Below are 27,359 nucleotides of genomic sequence, written 5' to 3'. Positions count from 1 at the left end.
ACTGCTTACCGCATTGGCAGAGCGATGGCATTCAGAGACCTCCTCCTTCCATCTGGTGACTGGAGAGGCGACGGTGACACTGGAGGATGTATGGCATATCCTCCGCATTCTGATACATGGGGAGATGATAGAGTATGACCCAGTGATAGGGAGAGACGCATTGTGCAGATTGTTTGAGTGCGACGCAGATGATCTAGATATTATCGAGAGGGAGATTGGCTGGGAGACTATGGCATCAGAGTATGATCGACGATATGTGGTGATAGTCGTGGTGATAGCATGTATACTGGCAGGAGATAGACAAGGACATGGATTCCCTATTGGATGGGGAAGAGTGCTAGAGCGGATGGTGACAGAGGGGATAGTGTACGCATGGGGACCATGTGTACTGGCGATGCTCTATTTTCAGTTGCATCAGATAGCATATCAGGGAGTGCAGACTTTGAGCTGTGGAGTTACACTGCTACAGGTATGGACATTTGAGCACATAGCCATATGTCGACCGAATACAGATAGACAGGTAGTACCACACCAACCATATGTGTATTGCTATGGGGGAGCACTGAGACAGGGTCCTTTTGGATATATACTATATTGGCGACATGAGCTAGACAGATTGAGAGAGTTCACATGGAGGCCATATCGTGATTGTCCGGGATGGTCAGATGACAGTGATGAGCTACCATATTGTAGATAGGAGAGGTACCTAATTGGGTGACTAGTGAATCGCCAGAGAGTAATTGAGTTGTACCTGCCAGAGAGAGTCAGACGACAGTTTGGAGAGAGGCAGGATGTACCGAGGAGGACCGCACACTTTGCCCAATCTCACAGAGAGACGAGTTAGTGGGGGAGTATGATTCAGCCACACACAGCATATGTGGACTTCTCATAGCTACAGCAGAGACAGTGGGATTGGAGATCAGATGTGGCAGACGCCAGGATGACAGATGAGTATGAGAGATGGTTTGCACGACGACGGCCAGTGCCATTGACAGATCTGGATATTCCAGTACCGAGGTGACAGGAGGACTTCCCACTCACAGGAGAGGAGGAGGGAGATGATGAGGATGAGGAGGATGAGGGTGGAGACCAGGATGATGGGGATGGGGATGAGGATAGAGATGAGGATGGTGGGGATGAGGATGATGAGGAGCAGGAGGATGAGCCAGATTCAGGCAAGCATGAGGCATTACAGGACATACCCATAGAGCCAGAGACAGCTAGGACAGAGGAGATGGAGATATTCAGGGCTACCATAGCGAGTCAGCAGGATCACATTGAGAGTTTAGAGAGAGAGCATGATCAGCTCAGAGCGGAGATAGCTAGATTCATAGCAGCTCGAGATACAGCGATGGCTCAGGCACAGCGAGAGGAACAGAGAGTCACTGAGTATATTGGGTCGATTCGGGATGCCAGTGTATGGGAGTTAGGACAGATGTTGGTAGAGACTGGAGAGGAGATACGCCATTGGAGGTCACTATATGAGAGTGCAGTTCCACCAGAGCAGAGAGCACCTTCATATCGGGCATGATCGAGGACAGAGAGCAGGGCACGCTCTCAGAGGTCATTGAGCAACATGGGGGTGAGTGGACCTATGAGACCACCATAGCCAGGACCAGGAGGGACATCATCTGCAAGACATTGCAAGGATGAGGAGGATAGAGGGAGCACCCAGTGATAGAGGCACGTGCTCCTTAGATAGACAGTAGACATTATGTAGGTTGACATTTTGTAGTCAGCCTGCGGGCCATACTTAGGACAGACAGTCTGATTTTGTACTCCGATATTATGATGATATATGATATGCATTGATATGATGAGATGCAATATGTTATGACTGATGTTATTTTCCATGTATGGATGACTTATGCACTATTTAGGAACATGTATGGATATATTTTTATGTATTTTTGATGCATTTATAATATGAAATGGATAAAATGCTTGATATGATGCTCGATGTAATGCAAATGTACTAACCAATGAATGCAGGATGCATCATATGTGTGCATGGAAATCGGAGCACTAAACCGAACTAACTATCCGAACTGATGGAAGAAATGTTAGTAAGAAGAAAATGAGATAGAAGACAGTTAAAGATGAAGAAAACTTGCTTTCAGTAATGCACTTTGTAGGTGAGAACCTTTATTTTGATATAGCAAAATGGATGCATAGCATCATGGCATTGAAGGCCAGAGCTGAAATGCAACCCTTTTTGCAAAAGACAGACACATCACAAACAAACAACAATCACAATAAAAAAGAAAAGGACCATGATCCATCCCGGTCACTCTAAATCACTTAGTGACATCATCGAGCAACATAGGAACATGACCGAAGCTAAAGATAAATCAATAAAAAGATAAGATGCACAAATTCCAACAAATAAAACAAACATCTTGCTCTTCATTGTCAAAAGTTGAAAGCGTTGATAGGACAATCATGCTATCTAGTTTTAGGGAATGTGGTACCCCGTCTAAGACAGGACACAGTCTGGTTTCGAGTATACCACACCCTGTATAAGACCCATGATAGTAGAGACAAGGACAAATGATTTTGAGGTTGATTGATATGACAACTTGGATCAGTTTGAATGTCTGGTTTGAGTAACAAGTTCATCTGTTTAAGCGTGATTTCATTAAAGAACAGTGTTGGATTGCATGTCATTGGATGTATACTCGGCGATCTGTCTATGCACAAAAAGAGATCCTTTATTGCAAAATGCGTGTTTTTGGATTTTAATGTTTTTGAAATGTTTTTGTGTTCATTTTTTCAGGACATTTTTCAATTTTTATGATCTTTTCAGGACCTTATTTGATTTTGTTTAAGAGACTTTTTTCAGGACATTTTGCAATTTTTATGAGATTTTTTCAGGACATTTTTCAATTTTTTATGAGATTTATTCAGGACATTTTTCAATTTTTTTGAATTTTTTCAGGACTTTTTTAAATGCAAAAGTTCCAGTGATCGATCATGACAAGGGAACACACCCAATGTGCATCGGAAAGATAGACATAGACCGGGACCAAAACATATGGACAAAGAACCGGGGTATGTAAGACAATGATGTTGACCAATAACGAGCCTGAAATAGGACATCGGGTCAAGACAAAGATAAACATGAGGAACCGGTCGAGAAAAAGCATAGCTTAAAGGTCATGATAGATGACGGAGCAACGATCTCATTTTACACATGGCACCTGTTTGCCAGGTTTTCACCAAGGTACTTGCCCCAAGCGCCTGTTTGCCAGGTTTTCACTAGAGGACGAATCATTTTTCTTTGCTCTTTTTTCTCTTTTCCTTTTTTCTCTTTTTTCATTTTTTTTTTCATTTTTTTTGTATTTTTCTTCTTTTTTCATTTTTTTTGTATTTTTCTTCTTTTTTCATTTTTTTTGTATTTTTTCAGGATCATATTTGAAGAAGTACTAAATAGAAAATTAGGCCCAGTACTTGCGGAGATGCATGTTGTTTATAGGATCGGACAGAGGGTCACCTTCCGGGGTAGCAAGCTGATATGCCCCCGAGCCATATACTGCAGTTACTATGAAAGGACCAACCCAATTAGGTTCAAATTTACCTTTGATGATGTCAGTAGACTGTGCATTCTTAGGGTTTGCCTTTAAAACTAGGTCTCCCACTTCGAAGTGTCGCCCTTTGACCTTCTTATTATAAGAGCGACGGAGACGGTTTTGATATGCTTGCAAATGTGTCAGAGCTGTCTGACATTTCTCATCTAACATTTCAAGCTGATGCAGCTGAGAGACTTTGTGTGTCTTGTCATCAATTAGATGTTGCAAGGAGACACGCAAGGAAGGAATCTCCACCTCCAAAGGTAAAATAGCTTCCGCACCATACACCAATGAATAAGGTGTTGCGCCAGTAGGTGTACGGATAGAAGTGCGATAAGCCCATAGTGTTGGATTTAGTTGTACATGCCAATCTCGACCAGCATCATTGACAACCTTCTTCAGGATCTTGATAATGGTTTTATTTGATGCTTCAGCTTGACCATTCCCCTGTGGATAGTATGGACTGGAGAAACGGTGTTGGATATGGAATTTTGCACAAAGCTCTTTAACATCTTTATTCTTGAAAGGACGACCATTATCAGTGACTATGGCAAGGGGAACCCCATACCGGCATATGATATAATTCAGCAAGAATTTTGAAATTTGGACACCCGTGATATAGGTCATGGGGATAGCCTCGATCCACTTTGTAAAATACTCTATGGCTGTAATGATGAACTTGTGTCCATTTGCAGAGGTCGGGTGAATCTTGCCAATAAGATCCAATCCCCATTGAGAAAAAGGCCACGGAGATATGACAGAATGAAGCTCTTGGGCTGGTGCATGAATATAGTTTCCATGAATCTGGCATTTGTAGCACTTCTTAACAAAATCATGAACATCTTTTTCCAGAGTGGGCCAATAATACCCAGCACGAATCAAATTTTTAGCTAAGCTTAGGCCATTGAAATGGCCCCGACATATACCATCATGAACCTCGTGTAAAGCCGTTTGTGCTTCGTCAGAATCCAAACACTTGAGGAGGGTATGGTCAAACGAACGGCGGTAAAGGGTGTCGGTGATGATGACATATTTGGCTGTCTGTCGGATAAAGGCTCGGCGTTGGTTAGCGGAAAGGTTGGGTGGTAAGGTTTGGGATTTTAAATATTGATAGACGTCACTGTACCATGGGGAATTGGGACCAACAAGAACGCACATCACATCCACTGTCGGAATGTCAAAAGAAGGAACCAGCAATTGTTCAACTAAAAATTCACATTTGTCCATATTGTTTGGCATGTTCAACATGGAAGCAATCATAGCCATCGCATCTGCCGACTTATTTTGCATTCTTGGAACTTGATTGAAATGGATAGCCATGAACTTGGTCTTGAAGAAATCTACCATATGCTTATAGGGAATAATCTTTTCATCTTTTGTTTCGTAGTCATCATTCACTTGTTGGATGACTAATTGAGAATCTCCGTAGACTTGCAAATGCTTGACATTCCAGTGGACTACTACTCGGAGTCCTGTAACCAGTGCTTCATACTCTGCAATGTTATTGGTGCAGGGGAAAGTTATTCTGTAAGACTTCAGAATAGCATCACCTTGAGGGGTGACAAACAAGATGCCTGCTCTGGACCCGAACTTGGTATGGGACCCATCAAAGTATAACTTCCATTCAGTAGATGATGTGAAAGAAAAGATTGACTCATCTAGAAAATCAGTCAACATGGGATGATCATCAGAAAGAGGAGCCTCTGCAAGTTGATCTGCTATGACTTGTCCTTTTATGGCCTTTTGCTCCATATACTCAATGTCAAATTCACTGAGAATCATGACCCATTTTGCTAGGCGACCCATCAAAGCTGCTCAGCTAAGCAAATATTTTAAGGGGTCAATTTTTGCAACCAACAATGTTTGGTGGCTCAGCATATAATGTCAGAGTTTCTACGTTACAAATACCACTGCTAAGCATGCCCTTTCAATAGTTGAATAATTTAGCTCATAGCCTACTAGTGTCTGACTGATATAGTAAATAGCTCGCTCTTTGCCGTTCTCATCTTGTTGGGCCAAGAGAACTCCTAATGCCGTTTCAGTTGCAGAAATATACAATAAAAATGGCTTTCCATCTATTGGAGGCATTAGAATAGGTGGCGACAACCAATATTATTTAAGAGCTTGAAAGGCTGATTGACATTGCTCAGTCCATTTGAAAGCAACACCTTTATGCAATAGATGCTAGAATGGATGACATTTGTTATCCAACTGAGCTATGAAGCGACGGATTGACTGGAGCTTTCCTTGTAGACTTCTTAATTGCCGGAGATTTGAAGGTGGAAGCATATCCATTATTGCTTTGACTTTGGCAGGGTCGACCTCATTGCCGCAGTGAGAAACAATGTATCCTAGTAACTTGCCAGCTATGACACCAAATACACACTTCTTTGGATTGAGCCTGAGTTTGTAGGTCTCCATTCGGTCAAAGATTGGGCCCAGGATGGCCAGATGACTATCTCTAGTGACAGATTTGCATAACAAGTCATCAACATAGTCCTCCATCAGAGTGTGCATGAAATCATGAAAAATTGTCGTCATTGCTCTTTGATATGTTGCACCTGCATTTTTAAGACCGAAGGGCATCACATTCCAACAATAGGTACCCCAAGCACAGGTGAATGCTGTCTTATGCTGATCTTCAGGAGCAATGCGAATTTGGTTATAGCTGGAGAAACCATCCATTAATGAAAGCATCTCATATCCAGCCGTCATGTCCACTATGATGTCTATGTTTGGCAATGGAAAATCATCTTTAGGGCATGCTTTATTGAGATCCCTAAAATCTGTGCAGATTCTGATGCCCCCAGTTACTTTTCTAACTAGCACTAAATTTGAAATCCAGTCTGCATAATCAATGGGTCTGATGAAGCCCACATCTAGCAATTTTTTTAATTCCACTTTGACCAGAAGAGCCACCTGAGGATGCATCTTTCTAAGTTTCTGTTTGACAGGCTTGGCATCCACTTTTAGTGGCAAATGATGAAGAACCAATTCTGGATCAAGGCCAGGCATATCTGCATAGGACCATGCAAAGCTGATCTTCTTCTCAAGAAAGAAATTGACAAAATCTAATTTTTCCTATTGTGAGAGGGAAGCAGCAAAATGAATGACCTTAGGGTTGTCAGGTGTACCCAAATTGATTTCCTCGGTCATTTCCACAAGTAATGTTGATTTGTCCTGACTTGATAGGGGTATGTCCACTCTTCCACCTTTGGGCGCCTCAAAGAGGTTTTCACCCGCAGGTACGTCTTTTCTTTATACTTTTGTATGATTAGAGAGTGCCTTACGGTTTTCACCCAAAGATCTATTCTTTTGATTTTTTATTATTTCTTTTCTTTTTTCATTTTGATGACTGGAAGAGGGTGTTGACTCCCCAAAATATGCTGTGGAATCCAAGTCAATAGCAAATCCTGCCTTATGATCACCTTGTGGTATGCCTTCCCGTAGTCCAAGGAATTCTGCAATTGCTTTGTCATTTTGAAAACAGTCCAATGTGAGTGGTTCTTGTTGGTCATGTTGGATAAGCTGGGGATAGATGAGGGGCATGTCATCATCAGTTGTAAGGAGAGAGAAGGCTGATATGGTAAAGAGATGAACATCCGTAGTGTCACTATCCGAACTGCTTGTATCAGATTCGGAGCTTGGATCCCAAAATGTCTCTATCCAAGCATGAGGACAGGTTTTAGGAAGAGGAGTTATTTCATGTTTGTCTTCCATAGGCAAGTTATCAGGGTCAATGAAGATATTATCAAGGGCATAGGAACTAGAAGAAAAAGAACTCCACTCCCATTCATTAGAATCAGTTTCGGGTCAGGGATCCTCAGGTGTTATTTCATCGTTAGAATCACGCCCTTTTCTACACGTGGGCATTTTGGTAGATGTGGATCCAATTCACAACGGTACAAAACCTAACCCTAAAGTTGGAGGTCATCTCTTGGGTATGACAGGTTCTAGCCTTCCATTGTTGTTCAGGCCTAAGCCACTGCAACCATCATATCCTTTCTTTTGCAGTATGGTAAATCCTTTGCCATATCGTTCCACTTGCAATCTGACAGGTGGGGTCTCAATTGGATCTTTATAAATCCAATCTATGACATCATCATCTACAGTTTCCTTGTCAAGTTCTCCCCATTTGGTAAATGTAGTAGGAGGCTGATATTGAATAATGACCTTAGGTTCTTTTTGCAATAAATGCGGTTTGCCATATGATTTTGGAGATATTGGCAAATTCCCGATGAGGAATGTCTAATCCATTGAATATTCTCCACATCCTTGGTCTTGTATCTTCATGTTTCCTTTGACAGCCTCTAACAATTGATTGGGATCCACATAGCTATGTGATTTGGCCTCTCTGTTGACTGGGACCTGCCGCTGAGGGGTATCCTTTAGAGTAGCACAAAATTGAAATGGATTAGGATCTCTAGGAATTGTTATCTCAGTTCCATTGTAAGGATATTTCAAACATTGATGATAGGTGGATGGAACTGCTTTCATTGCATGAATCCATGGATGGCCAAGGATCATATTATAAGGGAGATCAAGGTCGAGGACTTGCAGGAAAGTGTTTTCTGTCACTGGACCAACTCTGATAGGCAATGTAATTATCCCTTTGGATGGGCACTCAGCATCATCATATGCTTTGATTGTTATTCTTTTAGAGGCATCAATGTCATTTTCTGTATACCCAAGGCCAATAACCACTCTCAAAGTACAAATATTAAGACCTGCTCCGCCATCTATCAAGACTTGTCAGATTTTGCAGTTATGAACAAAGACTTCAAGGTGTAGAGGATCATTGTGAGGGAGCTTGTCGGGTGAGATGTCATTGTCAGAAAATGCGACATTTTGGGAAATGGCTAAATGCCCAATCCGGGCTTGAAACTGGTCAACATCAATATCTGTTGGAATAGTGGACTCAACTAAAGTTTTATCCAGGACTGCACAATGCATGGGAGACATTTTCAATAACTCAAGGATTGATATTTGTGTAGGTGTCTTTCCTAGGTGATCCAAAAGATTATACTGACTTGCAGGAGTTGGCTTGGGAGGAGCTGCAGGAGCTCCTTTCAGGACTATCTTGGATCGACGAGTGGTGACTGCACAAGAAGGATCTTGTCCCTTTATTCTCAAGGTAGAAAAATACTCTTTTGATGCATGAAAACAATTAATGACATTATTATAACCAGAACTTGCATAATTGGCCGTTTGGGCAGAGTTGGAAGAAGATGCTTTTCCCTTGTCATGATCAAGCAAAGGAGTTTTGAAGATAGTATGATCAGTGTTAGAGGTCGGATGGGGTGGGTCTACCTCAATTACTTCTTTCTCTAATAAATATTGAATCATGTTTTTCAATTGGAAACAGGATGCAGTTTTGTGTCCTTTAGACCGATGATATTCACAGTACGCATTATCATTCCACTAATGCGGTTTTACCGCTGGTTCTGCCTTGATATCTGGTAGCTTAATAAATTTTTCTTGTATCAATTGTCTCATTACTGATTCAATAGGCTCTCCCAATGGCGTAAATTGTCGAGGAGGCCCATCCCGCGATCGGAAGGGTTTGCGCTGCTGGTTTTGTTGTTGAGCTTGTTGTTGAGTATGCTGTTGTTGAGCATGTTGTTGATATTGCGACTGTTGAGCATGTTGTTGATATTGCGACTGTTGAGTAACATTGCTCATTGGTGCTTGATTTTGTTCCATAGTTGACATATTAGGAACACTCAATTTCTTGATCGTGAATGGGGGTTGATTTGCATTCACCACTCTTGCATCAACAACTCCATCATTAGTGACATTCTTGTTCTTATACCAAAATCTATTTCTATCCCCCGAATAATTGGTGTTGTCATTGTCTTTATTGAGCTTGATAATTCCTTTAGCTACTAGAGCTGTTTCAATGCTCATTCCCTTCTTAATAAGTTTCTCTATAGTACTGGGACTTTTCAACTTTAGCTCATACATCATTTCTGGGACCAAATTCTGGATAAACAGATTCACTTGTTGTTCTTCGGGTATATCAAGAGAAGAACGACTATAAAAGCTTCGCCATCATTGCAAGAAAGTCACTAATGATTCACCTTGCTTTTGCTTGGTGTTGCATAAATCTGACATGGTCACATCACTGTCGATGTTGAACGCAAAATGAGATAAAAACTTTTGAGCCAATTCAGACCAAGTCTTTATATTTCCTGGCAAATGTGAATACCAATCCATAGCTTTTCCTGTGAGACTTCGGGCAAATAATTGCATTAGATATGTCTCCTCATAGCTTACTTCAGTACATGCCACGAAAAATGCTTGAATGTGATCCTTTGGATTGCCATTCCCTTTATATTTCTCAAAATTAGGTGCCTCAAAATGCTTAGGGAATGGAGGCATGTATACACTCTTGTCAAATGGATTAGGACATAAATCTTGATCTGTATACAACTTCTTTGTTCCTTTAGCTTCTAATGTGTCAACTTTTCGTTGCAACTTCTCAAGTTGTTGTGCAATTGTATCAGAATTTAGAGGTCCATCATTAATCCCAGTTGGTATCCTTTGTCGATACGTCGCATTTCTGATCGGTTGTTGATACTCTGGAATGGCCGTTTGTGGTGTTTCCAGCATATAAAGTTCTTGATACATTGCTTGTTGCTGCGGTTGTGCTATGCCTTGATATTGACCTTGTTGTTGTGCTTCTTGGAGCCTAGGTTGATATTGCAATTGAGTAGGTTGTTGATATTGCACAGGTGCCAATTGTGGTTGTAAAGTAGGATAGCTTTCTTGTCTTGGCACATATTGTGGCACATGTTGGTGTTGAGGCTGACGGATCGGAACTTGTTGACTTTGTGCCAATTGTTGTCTTGGTGTATATCCCATCATTTGTAAAAAACTTTGTTTAGGCGCTTTTCGTTGCTTCCCCTTAGGATGGGGTATAGCACTTGCATTAACTTGCTGTGTTGTTTGTCCAATCCATTCTGATGGTTGCAAGTTTGCATTAACTTGTAATGGTGCCGAAGGCGCTGCAATTTGTTGTCAAATGTGAAATTGTTGTTGTTGCACATTACTTGTTTGCACATTCGATTGTACCTTTTGTATATTACTCAATTGTTGTTGGTGCAAACCACTATCTGTAGCTCTTTGTGTTGCCATTATTGAAGGATTTGTCGCAATAGTATTCGGTAAAGATATTGAACTTAACGGGACATAAGAACTTTGTTGCATCGTGGAATTATTTTGGACATTGATGACATTAGGCATTCCAGTTGTGAAGCTTTCCTGCATCTTAGATTTTGATCCCACTTTATGCATGTAAGGAATCACTTCTTGTTGAGGGACAACTATGAATACTTGCGTGCTCTTCATTTGATCTTGCGTTACAGGTGTTGTGTTGAATAGTGGATTATTTATCGTTTCAAATGGTGACTTTTGAGGAATAGTCACTATCAATGCCTTTTAAGCACATTTACTCATCAAGGTAGGTTGAGTTGCTTGTTGTGCATCTTCTTCATTTGGATGCATGGAAAAACTTAACAACTCACCACCTTGTTGTTCTTGCACATTGATTTGGTCACTTGAAGATGTCACATTACTCATCATGTTAAGATACTTTTGTGGAAACATCTTAAAAAATTTGTTCAAGAACTTATCCATCCTTTTTGTTATCTTCGGATCTTGAAGGAACATGTCAACATCGTCAGATGTATCGGAATCGGATGAGGAATCTAGTTGGACATTTGGATTCATTTCTTGGTGAAAGCCTTGATCTGAACCAAATCCTTTTGAGAGGGTTTGTTCTTCATATAATGTTTGATTTTGAATGTCATGTTGCAGGTGTGGTTGATTGAAATTGAAAGGCGCACTTCCTCTTGGAGTTGGTGGAACACTCCCATGTCCTGGTTTCATAGGTACAAACACTGGTTCATCTAATGGAGGTGGCCCAAGTTGAACCGTTCCATATGGTGGTAGAGATGTGTTTGAGGAACTTTCAATTTGTACTGTTTGATTGGTTTGAAACTATGAATTTGCTATGTTGTCCATGGGTTGATACATTGGTTCGCCCATCTTTTTAGATTTTGATCTTGTCTCAACAGGCATGTCACTTGTGCAAATGCAATGTTTTTGGAATTTTTAAAGATAATGTATGATATGTAACTAAATTCAAACTATATAGACGAGCATGCAATCTATGTTTTTGGTTGTTTTCGAAGATTTTGACAAACTTTTGAAATGCAAATCTAAGAGAGGGACCCTCAGGAAATTGGAATGATATCTAGACCTTAAAGGACAAAAGGACGTAAGTGACAAAAGGACAAATGACAAAGTCTCCCCTATATGCTTGGATACTAAGCTAGGTTTGACCAAATGATATTGATGACAAAAGGACAAAAGATTTGATAAGGTCTAGACTTCTTAACAATGACTTAGGGTTTATCAAAGATTAGGATTACTCAAGTATGACAAAACCTAGTTTTGGCACTATATGCAAAGGGACAATTACTATGCAAATGATCCTAATATGATATGATAAGGACCTAAGCTTAATGAAGAGACCTAGGGTAAGTAATGTATGACAATGATATGACTTTAATGAAAGAGGACATATGCAAACGGATGACTCTTATTGATATGCAAAGGAATATGACTTAGGTGAAACCTAACCTTGGTACTTGACAATGACTTTTGCAAAATGCAACCTATGATGAACTTAAATGTAAGTGACATGAATGTTGAGACAAGATTTTGAACAATATTTGACAACCATGCTTGAAGATGAGTTTTGAATCTTGATAAACTTTTGTTGGATGAATATCTCTTGTGTTTAAACTTATGTTGGATTAGTTTGTTTTTCTCTTTGAAATGGTATGCAATTGAACTTTTGACAAGCAAAGAATACAAGATATTGCAACTTAGACTCAAGACAATCATGCTCATTTCCACATTTCTTATGGTAGGCAAAGACATTAGGTACTTGAGAGGTAGACTCATTATGGGATTCAATTAGAATACATAGATGCTTGACCCCACGGGCTCCCCTCCACGGCACTCACTTCTCAGGACAGCCAAGCATCAGTCCCCATGGAAATCTCCCCATGACGAACTTAGTATCTCTTCCAAGTATCCAAATTTGTCCTTCTCAAGCAACTAGAAGGGTTTTTGGCCTCTAAAAACAAGGTGTTTAGTAAGGATTTCTGTTAAGCATTACTCCTTGATGTCATGCAAGCGTGATTGAGACATTAAGCCCATCAAGATATGAAACAAATGTAGTCGCGCAAGCATGATTTAGACCAAGAGGCCCTACTTAGATGTTGATATGAGAAAGAGTTCAAGGGTCATCACTTCCCAAGTAACTGCAATTCCCACGTAATACTTCCTTCAAAGCTTTCGCTCATTGGGTATTTTTTTTTATAGTGAGTTAGAATGCCAAGGAATTCTATCCGTACTCACTTTGGGTTGTTCCCTTCTCACGATTATCACTTGCTTGCAAAAGCAAAGTGGTCGGGAAGGCAGGCCCTCTAAAGGAGAGACACAATCAACAACACAAGCGTGGTATCGAAGATCTGGATTTTTGATCACCCTAAGAAGGATGAGAGCATACTCTCCTACTCCAATGTCATACTCAACAATCAAAGCAAACAAATGTTCATTCCAACCTATTTAGAAATCACTAGGTGCCTAAATATTAAATACAAACACAACGTTTGATTGTTTCTCCAAGGCAACCTGCAAAAACCCAAGTTAGAAGTTTAATATGCTTATTCTTTGACTTTCGAATCTGCACAAAGTGTGTTATTAGTTTGATTTATTGTCTTTGCCATGCGTATGCCAAGATTCTGCACAGATAAATAGTACCAAAATCCAAAGCAAAGAAAACAGAATGTAAAAACACAACAAATTTCAAGTAAACACTGCATTTTTTACCTCTGTTCTGGACTTTACACAGGCGCAGAACCCATGACACAGGTGCAGAATGCAGGACACAAGCACAAAATGTCTTCAACACAGGTGCAGAATGCTCAACATAGGCACAGGATGCAGGGCACAGGCGCAAAAGTCTCCAGAAAACCCTGCACGACCCTGTTTTTGGGTTTTTTGGCCTGCAAATCAACTTGAGAGCGCTCAAAACACCATAAAGAGGTTAGAAGGTTAGTGTTCATGTCGGGTTCACCAATTACTATACGTTAGGAAATTGAAAACCATCACAAACAAAAGATAAACGTAATAGCTCAATCACAAATGCATTCATTGCAATGAATCTATCCTAAGACACATTCAATAGAGACATGAATGAAAAACATTCAAAAGCAAAGAAATTATGCAAACCATAGACACGATTTGAATGCTCCTTCATGCGGCTCCATTGTTCTTCTTTCCTCTCCAAATAGTTGTGGATCTCACCTACAAGTGCACACACAATTGAAAGCAAGTAGACGGGATTTTGATCAAGAGTACTAGAAGCGTAAATTCAATAGTCTGATTAAGGATTATTCTCATTATTCTCATTATTAGCCAAGATTGAAGAAATTCATCCAATTTATAGAAGAATTGGAGAGATGACAAGATTAGCATGATTCAATTCAAATGAAAATTGCAAATCAATTATGTCAATTATGACAAATTATGACAAATTATGCACTTTCTATGCAAAATTTGTTGATTGATAATTTATGACAAATTATGACAACTTCTATGTCAAAATTGATTGATTGTCAATTATGACAAATTTATGACAAATTGACATGTCATTTCCATGAATTTAGGAGAGAAATAGGAGGAAATTGAAATTAGGAATTAGAAAATTAAGAAATTAGAGAATTAAGAATTAGGAATTAGGTAAATTAATTAATAATTTGTCATTTATTAATTAATTCACAAAGAGGAATAATTAGCCAATTAAATGAACATTTAATTGCAATGAGAAGACTTAGGATAAATAAACAATTTATTAATCCTAAAGGAAGAAATGACACACACAAGGTTAAATGATTAAATCACGAAACCCTAGAAGATGAATTAGGTCTTGATGAAAGATAATTGACTCGATCATGATTTGATTTCGGATTGATAAATGACCAATGTGATAAATGATTTGATGGAGAAAATGCGCCAATTGACATGATTGAAGAGGACAAGGATCGATAGCAAACTAGATTGCAAGATGACAAGATCCAAAATGACCACGATCGATGACGAATCGATCGCAAAATGACAAGGTTGAACATGACAACGATCGATGACAAAAATAGATTGCAAGACGACAAGATTAAAAATGACCACGATCAATGACGAATTGATCGCAAAATGACAAGATCGACAAGAGGACAACGACCGATGAAAAAATAGATCGCAAGATTGACAGGAGGACAAAACCCTAATTAGGATTGATGATGTCCAAAATGATGACAAATAAGCATGCACATTGATGCAATAGGATAAGATCGATTAAAATCATGACTGGATAGTGTTGTCGACAAGACCAAATTCGAGAGCGAGATAAATGAAGAATGTAGAAGAATGACTCGATGTTCGCAAATGATAAAGACCAAGTGCGAATCATAGGAGAAATGTTAATGCGACGCAAAAACATAAAATGAGGCAATGCGCAAATGTTAAAGTATGACTCCGCAAGCGTTGACCATTTTTAGGTGTCTACACTCACAACCACCATCCTGAAAAAAAAAATTGTAACCATTCTCACACATCTGTACAAAACTCAAGAGATTATGATGTATTCCTTTCACATAGTATACATTGTTAGTGTTAGTAATAGAGCCTATTCCAACAATCTCAACAGTCTGATCATCCCAAATCTAATAGAACCACCATCATACTTTTTAAGTTTTACAAACTTACGTTTGTCACCAGTCATATGATTTGAGCATCCAATATCAATCAACCATTCATTTCTATCTGTTCTAATATGAAATGTTGATGCACCTATTTCAACAACCTTAGATATTTCCTTATTATTGCTAGGTTCAGATTCATCTTTTTTCTACCAAGAATAAACAATCACCATATTTATAATCTAATGCATCATCTAAAATAGCAGCATCATTTTTAATATAGTAGGCTTTCTTATTGAACTTTCCTTTGTTTTCTTTTAAATTTTGTTTGTTCCTCTCTCTGGACATCTAGATACATAGTGACCAATATTTCCACACTTAAAACATTTAAGAGGTAACATACATTTATACTTGTTGGTTCCTCTCTTCAGCTTTCTCACAAAGTTTTCTTCCATTTCATTCAGGCTCTCATCATCTGAATCTTCATCCAAAGCTTTTGTAGCCTTAAATGTTTTCTTATTTCTTTCTTTGTCTTTACCAAATTTTCTCATCTCGAATGTAGTCAAGGTGCCATACAAATGTTCTCTAGTGAATTTGGAAGGATCATAAGTTTCTTCAATAGTTGATATCTTATCACTGTCATATTTCGATAAAGTCCTCATCATCTTCTCTACCACATCTTTTTTTAGGATAACTAGTGAACAATTGAGAGGGGGGCGGGGTGAATCAATTGTTAACAGATTATAATATTTAATCCACTTAATAACCTTTAAACTGATCAAGTACCGGTAAACAAGAAACAAATGTTGGTAGGAACAAATATCAGTAATCAATACAACTTAATAATTAAACAGATAATCAATGCAAAGCAACCATACCACATAACCCCATGATTTGTACGTGGAAAACCCAGAAAGGGAAAAACTACGGTGGAAAGCCTACTCATAGTCAAATGATACTTCTACAAAAAGTATGTGATACAATGAGGGGCCTACACATGTAGGAAGGTACACTGCCTAGAGCGTATTGCTCATTACAAAAGAGTCTCACTTACTACAGAGAGGAAACAACCATCTCAAGATAAATAGACAACAATTTGAAATAATGAACTTCTAGAGATAGAATCTACTATGCCTGATTACAGTCCCGGTTAAGCTCAATACAATATTCACACATTACATTTTTTTCCACTGATCTACAATGAGATCTTACATCATTTTATACCAACCCTAAGGCCTAAACCAATTAGGTCGACCACCTAAAAGATATTGCAATAAAATCATTACATAAATCCATATTAGAATGATATGCCATGTTGGCTCAAGACCAAAACAATAATAGAAAATCCATAAAACATCCCTAATCATCCCAGTAATGTGTAGAGTACACATTAACATGATACTGGTCTGTAACCTAGTCAGGAATCAGACCTATTTTGGGTCCACCTTGCCAAAGCAATGTCTTCAAGCAGTTGAAGCATGATCAAAGAACATCTTTAGCATCCTGAAATCCATCTAGAAGTTTCACCAACACCACTTATGTATCCTGTCATGATTCCTCAGTGAAAGCTCTATCGGTAAAACCTTAAACCAATGCCGGTAAGGGTTTACAAGAATTTATGGTAGCATCTGATTACCAAGTCAATACCAACTGACCAAAAAATATCCCAAGAGCATGTAACACATGGAATCTGTTGGCATTCTACACTCTAGTGAGAAATGATGGTGTTGTCATTAATGGCAACCTACCAGAAACCTTCAGGCACCGGCATTGGTAGGCATCGACATCAGTAGACACTTCACCGGTAGCGGCAACAATGTACACCGACATCACAACCAGCAAGAATAAAGTTTTGTTTATTGAATTTAATTGTAAATATCTTTTTGTAAAGCTGACATGGCATATTGTAATAGACTCATATATGTATGAGATCTTGTAAATCATTTTAAAACACATATGGATGGATGGACATATGACAGATATAGTAGAAGTGATGAGCAAATATTAAGGTAGATTTTGTTTAAGGTTTATGGTGATAGTATGAGCTTAAACCGGTATTGAACCTGACATAGCAGATGCTAAATTAAAGTAGTACATTGTATTGGATTTTCATAATCCATTTTGTAAGTCAGTGAGACTTTCATTTTGTAGATTGATCTATGAGCTCTAGGCAGTTGGCCTTCCTGCATGTGTAGGCCCCTCTTGTAAGTAATATCCATTCATTTGCCAATGAGTGAATATTGTGGGTCACAAATCCCACTGAGGTTTTCCTACACCGGGTTTCCTCATTAAAAATCTTGTGTTATGCTGTGTTTTCTATGCTATCTTTATTGTTCCTATTTACTGCATTAATTCTTGTTTACCGGTACATTGTTTTGGAATGCAAAATACTTAATAAGGTCAAATATTCTGTAAACCAGTTAGATGCTAATTCACCCCCCTCTTAGTATCTTTGGGACTATCATTAATCTTAACAATTGGTATCAGAGCCTGATCCTCTATTTTTAAAATTCTAACAGCTTGAGGAAGATTCTAACACCGGTAAAGATGGAGAACTTAAGAAAGTAATTAGAAGGAGCTCTTGTGGACTATGATGCAAAGAAGTTGAAAAATATGAAACTTGAAGATGATCTGAGGACTGCACAGGAATTCATTCAAGGACTTCAGGAGAATCTCACTATTGCTAGAAATAAGAGAAAAGAACTTCATGAAAAGATGCAGAATGATAGTGATGAAAAGGAAACTCTTAATGAACTTATGAACAAGATGAGGCAAGAAAACATGACTTTGAGGATTGAAATGCAAGACATGACTATGAGATTTTGTAAAGACATTGAAGACACTAAGAAGAATGAAGATGACTTGACTAGGAGACTCAATGATGCTAGAAATGAAAATCTAAGACTCAATCATGAAAATGATATGTTGAAGACAAATTTGATTCACATGGAACATGATAAAACTAAACTTATGAGACAAAAGGGAATTATGGAAAATGAGTTGGCTACTGCAAATCAACATAAAGAGAAATTCAAGAAAAGTTCAGAAGAACTTGATGGTATGCTGAAAAGTCAGAAACCTAATGGAGACACTAATGGACTTGGATTTGATGTTGGTGAAAGTTTGGGTACTACAAAAAATCATGATCATAGTAAACCGGTAAGACAACCTAATGCTTACAAATTTAATGGGAAATGCTTTAACTATAACAAGTATGGTCATAGAGCAAATCAGTGTAGATCTAGAAACAATCAAAACATTATGCAACAAAATTGGTCATAATTCAGAAAACTATAGAATGAATGTAAGATGTTATGTTTGTGGAAGATTTGGACACTTATCTAATCAATGCAGAACATGAACTGGCATAGGATATGAAAAGGCTATTCAGAAGAACAATGTGACTTGTTATGCTTGTAACAAGATTGAACATATTGCAAAATTTTATAGAAGCAAGACTTCACTGACAAACAATAAATGACCCAGTTTGAAAGGCAAAGAGAAGGTTGATGAGGTAAAGCAAGAATTTTCAAAACAGTGGATTAGAAAGAGAGATGAGACTATTCCTTCACCGGTAGAACCGAGTATTACTCCACCGACAGGAGATTCTTCATCCAACTGAAAAGATAACCCTTGGGGTATTGCAACAAGTTGAAAATCATGCAAGTTTACCCTTGGTTGATGGTGAGAAGATGGATTTCTTCTTTACCGACATATATGTTAAGTTTCACCTAACCAAAGAGCATTTAATGCGGTTGTTGGAAGAAAAGACACTATAAAATATTGATTTTCCCTCTTTTTCAATTCACTGAGCATTCAAAATTTTAGGGAGCGTCAAATCTGAGTGAAGGCATCCACAGTGAAGAAGTGAAGCAAGTTCTTTCAAGCACTCAAACCTATCAGGCAGCTTAGGGTATTTATCAATGGCTTCCTCCTCTACTCTGGAATTTATTGCAAAGCCTACTATTGTAGAAGTTGTGAAGTGCCCTAGGCTAGTTTTTAAAATTATTCATGAGATAGAAAAACATGATGATTCCCTAGGTGCTTTTTCTAAAATTACAAAAGGTGTGGCATATGGTGAAGACCCTAGAATCTATATTCATTGCCATATTGAGGAATTAGGTTCTGAGGAAATATTGAAAATGTTTAAAACTGTTATCTATGATGAAAATGGAAATGTAAAAGCTGAGCACAAGGTAATTGAAACTTTAGGTTTTGTGGAAATCTTGGACATCCTTGATTTTCCTAAGGAGATAGTAAGAATTGTCCTTAGCAGAGTTCATGGAGAATTCTTTTGGCTAGATTCTATTTGTAAAATCACTAGAGAAGCAGTTAGGGCAGTGATAGGTCTACCCTCCACCGGTAGTAGGCTAGATAAGACTAAGAAGGTTCCTAATAATACTGTCATGGCATTAACAGGAGCAACCTATGATAGTAGATCCCTGAGAGTAAATGATGTCAAAGATGAGAATGTCAGATTTATAAGCATGATCCTAGGTTACCAAACCACACATGCAAACTGACTTAACTCAGTATCCAGTGTTTGCATTAAAAGTACATATGATATGGTCAACAATGATGCAAAAATAGATGTATGTGAGTGGTTAAAGGATGAATTGATAGAGAATCTAGAAAAGATAAAAGGAGACAAGAAAGGAACTTTTCAGTTTGGCAATCTCCTAGTATGTCTGATGTTGTATCTCACAAAAGAGGTTCTTGGTATTGGTAAGAAAGACTTTAGTTATGATATATCAGTAGGCAAACAACTATTAGAAATCTTCACCGGTATGGACATTGATAAGAATAACAATATAACAGAGTGCTTCAAAACATTTAAAGCAAAAATGAAAACAAGAGAGAGGTTACCACAAAGTATTGTAGACAAATATGAAAAAGAAATATGTTTTGTAATTAAAAAGGATGAGATATGGATGGAGGAAGTTATACCTAGAACTGTATGGGTAATAGAAATGGGGTATGAGGTAGATGTAAACATCATTGAAACTTATGCCAAAGATCTATTAGAAGCCCTTAGAGAACCCAAAGAAAAAGTTTTTGGAAATGCAGAAACAATTGAAAGTGGTGTACAAACATTGAAACAGAGAAAGAGAAGAGAAACATACATAAGAAGCACATTTAAGAAAGTGAAGGAAATAAAAGAAAACATTTTGAACATCATTGGTATTAAGGAAAGTGATTTATAAGGATTACAACCAGAGGCTCACATCTCATCGGTTGGTACATCATCTGACAGTGAAATTCCTTCTGAGTTTAAGTGAGTTGATAGGAAGAGAAAACCTTCACCGGTACCCTCTCCTCCTCCCAAGAAAACAAGAACACCAAGACATAAGCAACAGGAAGTGAGACCATCGGAAAAGAAGCTGACACCTAAAAGGAAGCAAAAATAGGTCATACCACCATTGGATAACCTATTGAGTGAAATAACCGATGACGACAATCTATCTAATGTGAGCAAACTATACAATACATTTACTGATGCAGAGAAAGAAAGTATTGAGAATAACATTATTTTACAACTTGACATTTACAAGAAAGTATTAATTGAAGTTGTAGATGATTTGCCTAGTGAATTATATAGGCGATTAGATGTTAAGAGGTTAGTAATTATGGAGCTAGAAAAGAAAATTAAAATTAAGAAACTACTAGTTGTACATCCGGTCAAATTTGTAGAAGAAATTGATGAGTTAATCAGTGAAGCTAACAGATCAGTTTTTGCAAGTGGACACCAGCATGTGAGCCTAATGGTTGGTAGAGTAAATGAAATTGTAGAAGAAACAATAGGCAAGTGGGATATCTTCTTTGTAGAGAAGGAAAAATAGGAAGAGCTAAACAAACCAAAGAAAATTTTCAAATTTTATCAAAAGGATAGAGTCAAGGGGAAAGGTAAAGTAGGTGGATTAACCAACATTAAAGTAACTGACAACCTACCACCACCTTTGGTTACTTCACTGGTACAGATTGATAGCATACCGACTACTAAGAATGTGGATACACCACATGAGGATACCAACCCTGAGTCAAAAATTTTGTACACTATGAATATTGACACTCAGGGAGTAAACATTGTAGTTGATAAGGAGAACACAGAGGAAAAGAAAAATGATATTGCTAATAAGCAACTGGCAGATAATATTGAGGTTGGAACATAGGAAGATGATATTGAGGTTGAGACACAAGCAAAGCAAGCTGAGCATTCAGTGGAAACATTGGACAGTGGAATGGTTACTAATAATATTGATGCAAGCACAAAGAAACCTACAGAGATAGTAACCGAGACACCGACAGTGGATAATAGAGAGAAACAAAATGAGAAACCGGCAGAGTCACAGGTACACATAGAGGTAGTGAAACTGGAAATCATAAAGAAACCAAAACCATTTCTAGTGGAAATGCAAACACAGACTGGCCCACCAGAGGTTAATTCAAGCAAATTGGTTACTCCCACCGGAAGCACATAAATTGTAAAGGTAGTTGGCTAGACATCTGGTACTTCACTAACAAAATTTTGACCTACTAATGTGAGCGAAGTACTTCTGGATTCAATAAAGAAAATAACTGATTGTAATGCATTGGCCTATAAGGAAATTGATGACACAATTTCTATTCTTAAGATGATTGCACCCAAATGCAATGTAGATAATGTAAAGGATTCTGTAGGTCAGTTAGACACATTGTCTAAATATATTACTGGTAATATACTGACAGTTGATCAAATAAATGAGGAAAAATTCGAGGAGAAGATGTAAAAGGAAAAAGAAAAATTCTTTGAGGAATTAATAAAGAAGTGCACAAAACACATTAACACACTTTTACCGATACTGAATAAAACAATTATGGAGTACAAGGAACTGTACAGGGATACATGCAAGACAAATCTATTAACAAAGAACATTGATAAGGAAATAAGAAAAATTCAAAAGGAGATAAATGATATAGCTGATAATATTATTGGTTCATCTGAACCTATATCAGTTATTGAACAAGAAATTGCTGGATTTGAAGAAAAATTGAAGAAGTTAGAAAAAGAGAAGAAAAGGATAAAGGCAAAAGCCAAAGAGCTTAAGTGCAAACTCGGTCCTAAGTTAGATAACCTTATCTCTCTAAGGAAAGAAATCTCTGAGGCATTAATTCAAGGACAAAAGACACTAGAGGAAAATATGCATCATCTCACTAGTACAATTCAGAGAGCTGAGGTAGCTATGAAGGATAGTAATAGGTTTATTCAAGGCTTAAACTTGGTATTAGCAGACGTATTCTAGATTGTAACCAACCGGTTACAGAGTTCAAATTGAAATTTTGCACTCATTTGACAATTTTTGACAACCTTTGTCATTGATGTCAAAGGGGGAGTAGTGGACAGAGAAAAATGGCTATTCAAAGGAGATCATCTCCTTATGGGGAGCACACATTTTTGGTAACTTTTTGGACTTTATTTTTGGAAATAGGTTTTTGGATTTTTCTCATGAGTGTTGCCATCAATGCCAAAGGGGGAGATTGTTGGAATTCTACACTCTATCAAGAAATGATGGTGTTTTCATTGATGGAAACCTACCGACAACTTTAAGGTCCCAACACTGGCAGGCATCAGCACCGGCAGACACTTCAATGATAGCGGCAACAATGTATACTGACATCCCAGCTGACAGGAATAAAGTTTTGTTTGTTGTATTTAATTGTAAATATCTTTTTGTAAGGCCGACATGGCATATTGTAAAAGACTCGTATATGTATGAGATCTTGTAAATCATTTTAAAACATATATGGATGGATGGACATATGTCATATATAGTAGAAGTAATGAGCAAATATTAAGGTAGATTTTGTATAAGGTTTATGGTGATAGTATGAGCTTAAACCGATACTGAACCTGGTATAGCAGATGTTGAATTAAAGTAGTAAATTGTATTGGATTTTCATATTCCATTTTGTAAGTCAGTGAGACTTCCATTTTGTAGATTGAGCAGTGAGCTCTAGGCAGTTGGCCTTCCTGCATGTGCAGGCCTCTCTTGTAAGTAATATCCATTCATTGGCTAGTGAGTGAATATTGTGGGTCACAAATCCCACCGAGGTTTCTCCCACACTGGGTTTCCTCGTTAAAAATCTTGTGTTATGGTGTGTTTTCTATGCTAGCTTTATTGTCCGTATTTACTGCATTAATTCTTGTTTACCAGTACACTATTTTGGAATGCAAAATACTTAATGAGGTCAAATATTATGTAAACCGGTTAGATATTGATTCACCCCCCCTCTCAGCATCTTTGGACTATCATTAATCTTAACAGAATCAAACATACTCCATTGATCCAAACATGTCGAAAGTGTCCAACAAATAGTCTCTTCTGCTAGTAACACTAGATCTTCTATAGATAACCAAAACCTATCTACCAGTAACCATCCATAACAGCTAGTGTTGACTTCAATGATAAAACATCAATGCAACACGTAATCAATTCATCCAATAATGCCAATAATCTCCCCATTTGGCATTGATGGCAACACTAGATGTGAAAAACATCTAAGTACCAAGAAATGCCAAACATGTCTTCCCCTATAGAAGACAACTAACAATCTCTTGAATATCAGTAACTCTCCCTGTGTGAATGATATCTCTGTAAATTTCTGAATAGATCTCTCCCCCTAATGTATACAATCATTTTTATTTTTCACATCAATATATCTCCCCCTTTGACATCAATGCCAGAAATCTGACAAAATATCAAGGCAATAATGTAAACCTCTGAATCTCAAAGCTGAGTACTTCCCCTGAGTAGTAGCACCACTCATCAGTGTGAGAATGAATAATATCTTTGATAATGCATGTCAGACTGATGACAAACTGCATCAATCAAGTCTCTATTGGAGGGGTAGAAACCCCTAACCTGTCTCTCAAATACTGAAATGATTCCTTAGATAGTGGTTTAGTGAATATATCTGCAATCTATTCTTTAGTGTTCACATAAACCAATTTGAATTCCTTTCCTTCTACCTTGTCCTTAAGAAAGTTATACTTTATTGATATATGCTTAGTCATAGAGTGAAATACCAAATTTTTAGACATGTCAATAGCTGCTGAGTTATCACAGTAGATAACTATCAGTTCACTACAATTTACCCTGATATCCTTCAACATTTACTTCATCCACAAGACTTGAGTGAAATTAGTTGTTGCTACAACATACTTAGCTTCTGTAGTAGATAAAGAAATGCATGATTTTTTTTTGCTGATCCATGAAACCCGTTTCTTTCAAAGAAAGAAAGCTCCACCAGAAGTTCTCTTCATGTCATCAGTATCTCTTGCCCAATCTGAGTTAGTATATGCACATAAAATGAAATCATCATTTTTAGAATACCATAAGCCATATTCTATTGTTCCTTGCAAATACCAGAATACCCTCTTTACTGTACATTCATGATTTTCTTTAGGATTACTTTGATATCTTGAAACAATACTTACTACATTCATAATATCTGGTCTAGTCTTAGTTAGATATAATAGACCACCAATCATAGACTTATACCCTGGCGGATTTACTGGTGTAGAAGTATCCTTGATAGATAATTTCTCACTTGTCACCATAGGAGTACTTATCGGTTTGGAATTATCCATACCAAAATTCTTCAACAATTCCCCCAGATACTTAGTTTGATAGATAAAAATTCCTTTGTCAGTTTGAGTAATCTGCAAACCAAAGAAAAGTTTCATCTCACCAATCATGGACATTTCAAATTCATTCTTCATATTGTTAGAAAATTCCATGCATAATTTATCTTCTCCTCCAAAAATGATATCATCAACAAATACTTCAATAATTAGAATATCATCATTAGTAATTTTGTAATACAAATTACTGTCAGCACTACCTTTAGTAAAACCAAGCTTCAAAAGATATTTATCCAACCTTACATACCAAGCTCTAGGAGCTTGTTTCAAACCATATAAAGTTTTCTTCAATCTGTAAACCATATCTTTATCATCTGTCAGTATAATTCCATTAGGTTGCTCTATTTATACTTCTTCCTCAAGTTCACCATTAAAAAATGCACATTTAACATCCATTTGATAAACCTTATAGTTCTTATAAGCTGCATAGGCAAGAAATAGTCTAACAACTTCAATTCTAGCTAAAGGTGCAAATGTCTCATCATAATCAATTCCTTCCATTTGAGAATATCCTTTACAAACCAATCTAGTCTTGTTTCTTACAACTTGACCATCCTTATTCCTAAAAAACAATTTCGTTCCAATAACATTCTTATTTTTAGGCCGGGGAAGTAAAGTCCAAGTTTCATTCTTCTCTATCTGATCTAATTCATCTTCCATAGCTTTTAACCAATGTTTATCCTTACAAGCTTCAATAAGAGTTGTCAGTTCAACTTGAGAAATAAGACATACCTCTTCATTTGCTAGTCTTCTTCTAGTCACAACTCCCTTGTTCCTATCTCCAACTATCTCCAATGATTTGGTCTTTAGAATTATTTAATCTTACATGCCTTGGTGTCTTCTGAACTTTAGGTTCACTTCTCTGATCATCAGTCATAGTTAAATTTTTTGATTGTGTCAGTGTAACTATCTTAGCTTCTTCTACCGGTTGAGGCATTTTTGGTTCAGTTACAATCATTTCTACTACCGATTCCTTGTCATATGATATAAAATAATTTCTGTACTGCTCATCCACTTTCACATTAGCACTCTCCACAATTTTCTGCAATATTTTTTTATAACATCTATATGCTTTGCTTTGAATTGAGTAACCAAGAAATATCCTTTCATCACATCTAGGATCAAACTTTCCAATTGAATCATCTCTTTTGATATAGCATTTCCTTCCAAAAATTCTAAGGTACTTAATAGTAGGTGTATGTCCAAATCATAATTCATAAGGGGTCTTACCAGTTTCACCTTTCATGTGAACTCTGTTGAATGTGTAATCTGATGTACTCACTACTTCTCTCCAGTAGATATGAGGCAATTTGGCTTCCATCATCATAGATCTTGCTGCATCCAAAATGGTTATGTTCTTTCTTTCCGCTACTCCATTTTGATGAGGAGTCCTAGGTGAAGATAACTTTCTCCTGATTCCATTTGTCTCACACATTTGATTTTCAATCCAGTTTCTGTTTCAACCTTTTCTTTAAAGATTTTAAATTTCTCAAAAGCTTCAGACTTCTCCCTAAGAAAAGTCACCCACATCATCCTAGAATAGCCATCATTAATCAACATGAAATACCTATCACCTTGAAGGCTTCTAGTCCTTGTTGGACCACATAGGTCAGTGTGAATCAAATCAAGTACATCATTAGATTTATTGTGTATACTTTTAAAAGAACTTCTAACTTGCTTTCCCAATTGACATTCCTTACATACCACATTATGAGGCTTCATAATCTTAGATATATCTCTAATTGCCTTAGTTGAACTAATCTTAACAATACAATCAAAATTAACATGACACAACCTCTTATGCCATAACCAACTCTCATCAATATGAGCAATCAAACATGTCTTATTACCAGTGTTCAAGTGAAAGATATTACCTCCATTTTGAGTACTGGTTGTAATCTCCAAACCAATCTTGTTAATGATTTTGCATTTTCTATCTTTAAACTGAAGTTGGAAACCCTTGTCGACCAATTGACCAACACTCAAAAGATTATGCTTTAAACCTTCTACATAATAGACATTATCAATGTTATGCTTGCCATCCAATGAAATAATACCTCTACCTTTGATCATATACGCTTTGTCATTTACAAATCTGACTTGACCGCCATTGTATTCTTGCAAGGACAAAAATTTCCATTTGTCTCCAGTCATATGATTTGAGCATCCACTATCAATTACCTATTCATCCTTATCTTCAACTTTTTTTGCCAGGGCCTTTTCTTCATTCTTGATAGCTGGTTTCGGTTCATCTTCCTTTAAAGCATAGAACACCCATTCCTTTCCATTGTCGGATCCACTAGTAGAGTCTTTTGTTGGTTCATCTCCAGAGTCATC

The sequence above is a fragment of the Cryptomeria japonica genome, chromosome 5 (assembly GCF_030272615.1).
Source record: "Cryptomeria japonica chromosome 5, Sugi_1.0, whole genome shotgun sequence".
Classification (NCBI taxonomy): Eukaryota; Viridiplantae; Streptophyta; class Pinopsida; order Cupressales; family Cupressaceae; genus Cryptomeria; species Cryptomeria japonica.
Note: the sequence above shows the minus strand (reverse complement) of the source record.